This window comes from Scyliorhinus torazame, chromosome 28 (assembly GCF_047496885.1).
Source record: "Scyliorhinus torazame isolate Kashiwa2021f chromosome 28, sScyTor2.1, whole genome shotgun sequence".
Lineage (NCBI taxonomy): Eukaryota > Metazoa > Chordata > Chondrichthyes > Carcharhiniformes > Scyliorhinidae > Scyliorhinus > Scyliorhinus torazame.
The window spans coordinates 26388271-26397662 of record NC_092734.1 but is presented as its reverse complement, the minus strand read 5'-3'; the positions used below and the strand labels follow the sequence as shown (position 1 = coordinate 26397662).

The 9392-nt window shown below is 48.3% G+C and overlaps 1 protein-coding gene across 1 annotated transcript in view; it reads left to right on the top strand.

The window, feature by feature from the left end:
* The first annotated feature begins 4468 nt into the window (after window positions 1–4468).
* The window catches only part of c28h10orf71 (chromosome 28 C10orf71 homolog), a 117603-nt gene continuing 112679 nt past the window's right edge, over window positions 4469–9392 (top strand). Inside the window, exon 1 of the mRNA XM_072491722.1 lies at window positions 4469–4558. The gene's annotated coding sequence lies outside the window, so the exon portion shown is untranslated. The remainder of the gene's footprint in view (window positions 4559–9392) is intronic.

Genomic DNA, 9392 nt, shown 5'->3' with positions numbered 1-9392 from the left:
TTAACATAGAAATAACATAGAATTTACGGTGCAGAAGGAGGCCATTCGGCCCATCGAGACTGCACCGGCTCTTGGAAAGAGCACCCGACCCAAGGTCAACATCTCCACCCTATCCCCATAACCCAGTAACCCCACCCAACACTCAGGGCAATTTTGGACACTAAGGGCAATTTATCATGGCCAATCCACCTAACCTGCACATCTTTGGGCTGTGGGAGGAAACCGGAGCACCTGGAGGAAACCCACGCACACACGGGGAGGATGTGCAGACTCCGCACAGACAGTGACCAAAGCCGGAATCGAACTTATGACCCTGGAGCTGTGAAGCAGTTGTGCTAACCACTATGCTATTTTCTGATTTCTGTTGGTTATTGCAATGCAGTTAATCCAAAATCAGTGGAATCGGTGCCAAACGTTGCACAAATTGTGCAAAGTATGTATTGGGCCAGGGTTTAGAGAACCCCAAAGTGTATCATGGAGTTCACCTGACCCACAACTTTTAATAGATTGTGGTTTGGGGAGCACATGGCCCACTCTACAGGTGTGGTACAGCAGAAATGGAAAAGTATTTTTCAAAGCAAAACAATGTTTATTCTATGAACTCAAGTTAACCTTTTTAAAACATACAGTGAACAGCTTAGCAACCATTAATTCAAATACAACCACCAAAGAATACAACACTAAGTAATCCTTTAAGCGTTCCTTTAAACATCCATAAGACTTAAAACACCTTTTAGCAGAAGTACATCAGATTAAAGTCATTACTGTTGTGAGTTTTAAATCACCAGGATCGATTTACAGTCTTTAGATTACAGAGAGAGATTCATACACCTTCTGGCTGTGACTGCAGCTATTCAGCTCTGAAAACGAAACTAAAACACACCCAGCAGCAGTCTAAAATGAAAGTAAAAAGCTGACAGACAGCCCAGCTCCACCCGCTATCTGACATCACTGCAGTAATACACACCCATTTCTTAAAGATACTCTCACATGACAAGTGAATGATCCAGTTTCTACAAACGTTTTGCATTAGTTTTAGAGACATCAGGCTAGAAGTAAGGCCTGTCCATAAACACTGTAGGGTAGGTGGTATTGTCACAGGACGAGTAATTCAGAGCCCCTGGGTTCAAATCCCACCATGGCAATAAATATTTGTAATTCAAAGTCTAATGATGACCATGAAACCATTGTCTACTGTCGTAAAAAAAACCAGCTGGCTCACTAATGTCCTTCAGGGAAGGAAATCTGCCATCCTTACCCGGTCTGGCCTACATGTGACCCCCAGACCCACAAAGCGATGCAGTTGACTCTTAACTACTCCCCACTGAAATGGCCGAGCAAACCACACAGTTCACGAGTAATTAGGGATGGGCAACAAAGGCTCCCACATCCCAAGAACGAATAAAAGAAAACTGGAATTAATTACCAATGGGATTTGCCACAAATTGTACTCTTTTGCAGGTATCCATGGCAGCGCTACAAAACTAATCTGGATCCGGGGGAAGCGGTGACGTTGTGTTATTGTCACTGGACTAGTAATCCAGAGACTCACGGTAATTCTCTGGGGACCTGGGTTCAAATCCCACCACGGCAGATGTTGGAATTAATGAAGGGGAACAAATGTGGCCCGGCCAGCGATACCCACATTCCGTAAGGAAAGAAAACAAAATTGATCACAAAGCACACTAATAGGTGCACTTTCAAAGGTTTTGAATATACACTTTAAAACAAAAAGAAGAAACTGTGGTGGGATTCTCCGACCACCCCCTGCCAGCACCAGAAATTTGGCGGGGGCGTGAATCACGCCGCGCCGGTCCGCAGGCCCCACCGCGGCGATTCTCCGGCCTGTGATGGGCCGAAGTCCCGCTGCTGTCATGCCAGTCCCGCCGACGTGAATCAAACCACCTACCTTATCGGTGGGACTGGCGGCGCGGGCGGGCTCCCGGGTCCTGGGGGGCGCGCGGGGCGATCTGGCCCCGGGGGGTGCCCCCACCCCCCGGTGGCCTGGCCCACGATTGGGGCCCACCGATCCGCGGGCGGGCCTGTGCTGTGGGGGCACTCTTTTTCTTCCGCCTCGGCCACAGTCATCACCATGGCCGATGCGGAAGTGACCCCCCCCCCTGCACATGCGCGGGGATGATGTCAGCCGCTGCTGACGCTCCCGCGCTTCCGCGGACCTCCGCCGATCGGCGAAGTCCTTTCGGCCACGGCTGGCGTGGCGCCAAAAGCCTTTCCCGCCAGCTGCCGGCGTGCCAACCACTCCGGCGCGGGGCTAGCCCCTCAAGATGAGAGCTTGGTCCCTAAAGGTGCGGAGATATCCGCACCTTTGGGGCGGCCCGACGCCGAAATAATTCCCACCACTCCATCCCGCCCCTGGTTTCTGGGGGGGGTGGGGGGGAATGGGGGGGAGGGTGTTTTGAGTCTTTCTTTTTGTACTCATTCTGTTTGGGGTGGGGTGTGTTTTTTTCATTACGTATAAAACGTTAAAATCTGAATGAAAATATTGCAAAAAAAAAATTCTGGATTCTAATCTAACTAGAAAATGTGATAATAATATTAATCTTTATTATTGTCACAAGTAGGCTTACCATTAACACTGCAATGAAGTTACTGTGAAAAGCCCCTAGTCGCCACAGAGGGAGAATTCAGAATGTCCAATTCACCTAACAAGCACGTCTTTTGTATATTTGTTAAAGACAATTCCGAGGCGTTGGAGTAGCACGGTGATTTAAAATGCAGATCTTTTGCAGTCAAGCCATTTTCAGTGGTGCTGATGAAACTTGCAGTGAGTTACGTCATGCATAGAACATAGAACGATACAGCGCAGTACAGGCCCTTCGGCCCACGATGGTGCACCGAAACAAAAGCCATCTAACCTACACTATGCCATTATCATCCATATGTTTATCCAATAAACTTTTAAATTCCTTTTAAGAGCAAACTTGTGATTTCTGAAAGAAATTCCTGTTTGCCGTGCCCAATTATTGGTTGAACAACAGATTTTGCGTTCAGAAGTACGCAAGCGAGCTTGAGCACAAAGCATGGGGGTGCACACTTTTCAAAATCAACGCAACTTTGGGCAAAACGTGCACTGGAATGGGATGACTGCACCTAAAGCAGAGACTTCATTCAAAGGCCTTTATGGTCCAACCACTGAAATGCATTGAATCTCCCGATGAAAACTATATTCAGTCCATTCATAGATTTCAGATCCTCCTCCAGCCGGTTTGCTGAATTTTATTCAGTCATTTTTATAGTGCTTTGCAATTGAGTTACTGCATGGTTGGAGATTGCACAGAGGCTCCAAAATCACAATATCCAGTCATTGCTACACCTCTGTGTTTCCACTATTTTTTCATTAGATATTACACAAGAAAAGTGATCTTGCATCTGTGACTGATAAGTGCCACTTGAAAACATCTGGGGCAGCCTAAATCTCTCAAGCATCAACTCACACCATTCTGCCTGTTGACAGATGTTGGCTTTTTTTCTCAACATGAAAATGGGATCAGCATTTGGAAGTCAGTGAGCAGGTGGGGGGTGGATGGGGGGGGGGGGGGGGGAGGTGAAGTGTACACATCAGGGGCAGCACGGTAGCATAGTGGTTAGCACAATTGCTTCACAGCTCCAGGGTCCCGGGTTCGATTCCCGGCTTGGGTCACTGCCTGTGCGGAGTCTGCACGTTCTCCCCGTGTCTGCGTGGGTTTCCTCCGGGTGCTCCGGTTTCCTCCCACAGTCCAAACATGTGCAGGTTAGGTGGATTGGCCGTGCTAAATTGCCCTTAGTGTCCAAAATTGCCCTTCGTGTTGGGTGGCGTTACTGGGTTATGGGGATAGGGTGGAGGTCTGGGATTGGGTAGGGTGCTCTTTCCAAGAGCCGGTGCAGACTCGATGGGCCGAATGGCCTCCTTCTGCACTGTAAATCCTATGAATCTATGAACTGTCAGCAGAGTTTTGCCGGGTCTGAGTAGAGGGCAACCTGGAGCAGAAGAACTTAGGTCTGCAGTCAAAGCAGGTGTCAGTTTAAAACTTAACCTTCAGCATCACTGCACTTTTAAGCCAGTGAATTCACAATGGGGACTTGCGGGGGAAAAAATACATTCTTTAGGTAGAAATGAAGTCAGAGGGTTGACTCTGAAACTCTTAAAACGGATTGCCCGGGACTCCCTCGCATACCAATTAACCCCCCCCCCCCCCCCCCCCAACTACTCCTTGACAACCTGTTTCCTTCACATGATACAATGATACAACAGCCTTTAGCTCGATCCCCACAGAGTTGACGTAACTGAACGCTGTCTGCATCACAGGAGCTGCCGAGGAATAATGGGATAGCTAATCGACTGCAACAAATTCTGGTCAACAGCTAACAAATTCCGGCCAACCGCTCCAGCCGATTTAAACATTCACTTCTTGCCGGAACCAGGGGTGGAGAGGTGGGGGTGGGGGGGGGTATGCAGGGGGGGGGGGGGGGGGAGGAGACACAAAACCCTCCCGCTGCCCTAATGTCATGCTTGATCACTCAGGAGTCGCATGGAGGAATTCCATTCAGCATTTTGCAGGTCAGTTTACAAACAGCGAGCATCCTAGGCTGCATCATGCATGTCAATGATGTCAGAAGTGGAGAGAGGAAAAGAGAGAGAGGAGGTGGGTAACGTTGAAATTAATATTGCATTAGCCTGATGGTAATGTATTGCAGGCAGAAAGGACTAGCTGTTTTATGGAAGAAATACTGTAGGTGGGTACTCGGTTTTCTTGATATAAACATATTGTAGTGCATTCCATGTTCACGAAGGGTGATTAATCATTTAATTATTTTGCCTCTTAAAACTTCACTGGTCCGAAAAGCGTAAGTGGTAATTATGCAAAAAGTCTGAGTGTTTATGCAGCGATGGCAGTGCTAAACCTTGGTTAATCTATCAGCTGAACGTGGTTAAGACATAATATGAATGGACAGGGAGTGACATGTGCCAAAACTAAAAGCAGAAACACTGCAAAGCCCCTTTTATCGTACAACCATCATGTGTCCATGCAAGTCTGGCGTCTGACGTGAGGTTGAAATGTTACATAAAATGTGCTACTCTTACCCCCCAAACTGTGTTCCAAACACCTGTTATGGTAGGTTCCTTAACAAAAGAAATGAGAAATGCTGGAAATACACCCTGGTTAAGCCAGCATTAGAATGAGGTCATGGATAATGGTTCATTAAGGTCACTGTTCATCAGTGAGTATGTCACATTTTGGGGCTCCGGAAGCAAGAGTATGTCATGATATGCAAACATGCAACCAATGAACACTCAGGATAGGACACAGCCAATGGGCAGTCAGGACACTCCGAGGTGGCATCACCACAAGGGGGCATGACATAAACACTATAAAAGGGATGAGGCACTCACACCCTGCCTCTTTCCACAGCCAGACATCTAGAGAGTGAGACAGGGTTGATCAGCAGCATCACACCCCAGCACGTGGCTTAGAGCAGGCTGCTACAGTTAGACTGAGTTACTACAGTTAGATTAGCAGAGAGTCGAACTTATTTGAGAACTGTGTTAATAGTTCAATAAACACGTTGAACTCATTTCAGAGTCTGGAGCATCCTTTAGTTAAGACTGCATCAAGTAGCAGCCTGTGTTATCCAAAGCAGCATAACACAACAGAGTTCGGATTCGTGTTGGCAACAACAGGACCAAGCCTGTGGCAGGTGGACTGAGGGACCATAGACCCGTGTCTCCTGTCAGATCAGAATAAGAATCGAACCTCAAACGTTTCCTGCTCCACACCTCCCAGTGCCACACCAGGCCTCCCGGAAAGTCAAAATGTTACTTGCATTGTTAGAAAATTAAAAATGGAGACAATTTTTTTTATTATGCATGCTGACACATTCGAGGAGAAGGAAAGACTGTTGTTTTTATTCGGTGCCTCAAAATCATCCCCAAGTGCTTCACTTGCAATTAATGTTTTTGTCTGAAATGTTAACCTGTCCTACTTGTTGATTTGCCTCAAGCTTTTACATTAAATTTCCTGAATTTTCATACTTCGGTTTGTAATGTCTTTTGCGCTGTGACAACGCTCAGGCGACGCACGGGCACGACCCCATTGATCTCCATGTGGGGCTCGTGGAATACGAGCTCCCCCACTGATGGGCGGGGGCCTTTCAACTGGGGCTCATGAAATCAAACCTTAAAAGCCGGCCCAGGTTGGGACTGGCATGATTGGCAGCCCCGATTGGGACCAATGTGTTGTACGTCGTGTTGTGGCCTTTTGTTTTGCTTAGAAATAAACCGACATCTGAACCACCTTCTCGGGACCCCTGAAGCTTTTACACTGATGATGAGGAAAAGCTACGGCTGCGATTCTGGATGTCCGGACCGCACTTGAATTCCTCTGCGCAAGAGCGAGGTCGGAGAGAATTTTAAAATGCTGCCTTTTGGAAGGCCAGGGGCCTTTGAGGCAGGCGTGGGAGATTGGGCCCAGTATACCGAACGGATGCGATATTTCTTCCAGGCAATGCTATTGAAGGAGATGATCGGCAAAAGGGAATAATCCTGACCGCCTACAGAGCCCAACTTTCAGCGTGATCAAAATCCTTACCTACTTCTTATCTGGCAGTACCAGATTCGAAGACCTTTATGAGCTTGTAAAGCTTGTCGCAAACCATTACGACCCTAAACCATCAGTAATCGTGCAGAGGCACCGTTTCAACATGGCTTGGTGAACCCAGGGGGAATCGGTCACTAAATTCCTGACATGCCTTTGCACTCATTGTGACCACAGGTCATCCCTCCCAGAGATGGTGCGAGATCGCCTAGTAAATGGAATGTATAACATGGTGACCCAATGGAAATTGTTGATGGTACTATCCTTGGATCTAAAAAGAGCCATAGAACAATTGCTCTCAAGTGAAAATTCAGAAAAGGGAATCCAGGATATTCTAGGGCTCCATGGACTAGGATGTGCATAGCATTGGCTGCCCCCATTCTGGCAAGTAACACCTCCCTGTGGGACTCAATCGCCACCTGAGCAACATCATGGTCAGACCCATTGGCCATGACGCGCCGCAGCCCGATGTGACACCTACCCTGAGGTCCAGGAAGAAGACGCGCAGTAGAGCTTACTTGTGGTCGCAGAAACCGTGGGACCGGGCTTGCCAGAACTGACAGCGAACACGTTGCCCCGGTCGGGTGATACAACCACCCCAAGCCAGGGCCCTACATTTAGCCCAGCCCGATGAGGATGATTGCCTGAAACCAAATTGCATCATGGCACCAAAAGTATCCCCCATCAAGATCACCATCCATGTGAATGGCCACCCTTTAAAGATGGAAATAGATACAGGGGCTGCTGTCTCGGTCATTGAACAACAAACATACGGGAAAATATGTTTGGGGATCCAGCAGCTGGGCCTAAGGGACACTCAGGCATGGGTGGCGATGTATACCGGAGAACCATAAACCATCATTGGGACAACGATGACTCCAGTTACCTACGGACAATAATCACTTTGACTGATTAGTGGTGCAAGGGCCCGGACCCAGTCTTCTGTGCCGCGACTGGTTACAGAGACTCCACCTAGATTGGCAACAGATCTTTAGAATGAGTACAGGCGGATTGTATGAGGTCCTGGGAAAATACTTGGAAATCTGCCAAGATGGCTTCGGGAAGATTAAGGGGGTCATGGCTAAAATTTACATTGACCCAGAAGCCAAGTATTGCAGGGCCCTGCCCAGTTCCGTACACCCTGCTGGCGAAGGTGGATGATGAGCTGAGCCGACTGGAGAACTTAGGGATTATTCGACCGGTCCAATTCACGGAATGGGCAGCACCAGTGGTCCCAGTGCTGAAGCTGCTTGTGTGGCAGCTATAAAATGGTGGTCAGCAGGGACGGGGACCCAATGCCACATGTGGAAAACCAATATGTGAAGCTGGTTGGAGGCCATTCTTGCTACTAGCTACATGTGAGCCATTAAAAACTTCCAGCTGGAATTGAACACGGTGTCCAGAAAATACATAACTATTAACACCAACAGTGGACTGTATGAGTAAACCAGGCTCCCATTTGGGAGTATCATCCACTTGTGCAATCGTCCAACGGGTTATGGAGGGCATTATTCAGGAACTCCACAGGGTGGTGGTCTACCTAAACGACGTGTTGACTACAGGAGCCTCTGAGAAGGAACCTCTACACAACCTAGAAGATGTCTTCTGCTATTTCTTGGAAGTATGTGTCTGCCTGAAAAGGGGCAATTGCATCTTCCAGGCGAGACAGGCCATATACCTGGATACCGGGTCAATAGGATGGGTTGCATCCACTGGAATGAAAGTCCGAGCTATTAAGCGGGCCCCAAGGCCAGAGAATGCGACAGAGTTAAGGTCATTCCTAGGGCTGGTTAGCTATTATGGAAAATTTATTCCAAATCTGGCAACCATACTGGTGCGGCTACATGTGTTCTTAAAAAAGTACCAGAAATGGGCATGGAAGGCGCCACAAGAGGAGGCATTTTCCAAAGTAAAGCGATGACTATTATCCTTCAGGGTCTAAACGGCTCATAATTACATGTGATGTCTCCTCATATGGCATCGGGGCGGTGCCCCATCGGTGGGAAGATGGGACAGAGCGGCCGGTAGCCTGTGTTTCAGAACCTTAGCTGACGTAGGGCGCAGGTACGCCCAAATTGAAAAGGATGGACTGGCCGTAATCTTTGCAGTTAAACAGCTTCATCAGTATGTCTGTGGACAACACTTTGCAATGATCACGGACGACAAGCCCTTACTTGGCCTTTCAAAGGAGGCAAAGGGGCTGGTTTAGCACTGGGCTAAATCGCTGGCTTTGAAAGCAGACCATGGCATGCCAGCAGTACGGTTCGATTCCCGTACCAGCCTCCCCGAACAGGCGCCGGAATGTGGTGACTAGGGGCTTTTCACAGTAACTTCATTTGAAGCCTACTTTGACAATAAACGATTTTCATTTCAAAGTGACACCGCCGATAGCTTCGGCCAGGATCTAGCAATCGGCATTGCTGTTGAATACTTTTGAGTACCACACAAGTCCTCAGATTGTGCACATGGATGTTCCTAGCCAGCTCAAACTCCTATACGCTCGCCTTCCAGCCAGTGGCGGACAAAGTTGTGTTGGCACATAGTTTTATGGAAATATTGCCTGACACGGTCTCACAAATTCATGCGTGGACTCCAATCGTCGGCAAAATTGCGCCACATCGTCCTAAATGGGGGGGGGGGGGGGGCTATTGGGGACACTGCCTGAAGAACTGCGAGCATTCACAACCAGTGTAAAGCATGGCATTCTCCTGCGGGGAGCCCGTGTGATCGTCCCGAGGAAAGGCCGAAAAAACATTCTCCAGGACTTGCACAGTGAACATTCGGGGGTTTCCAAAATGA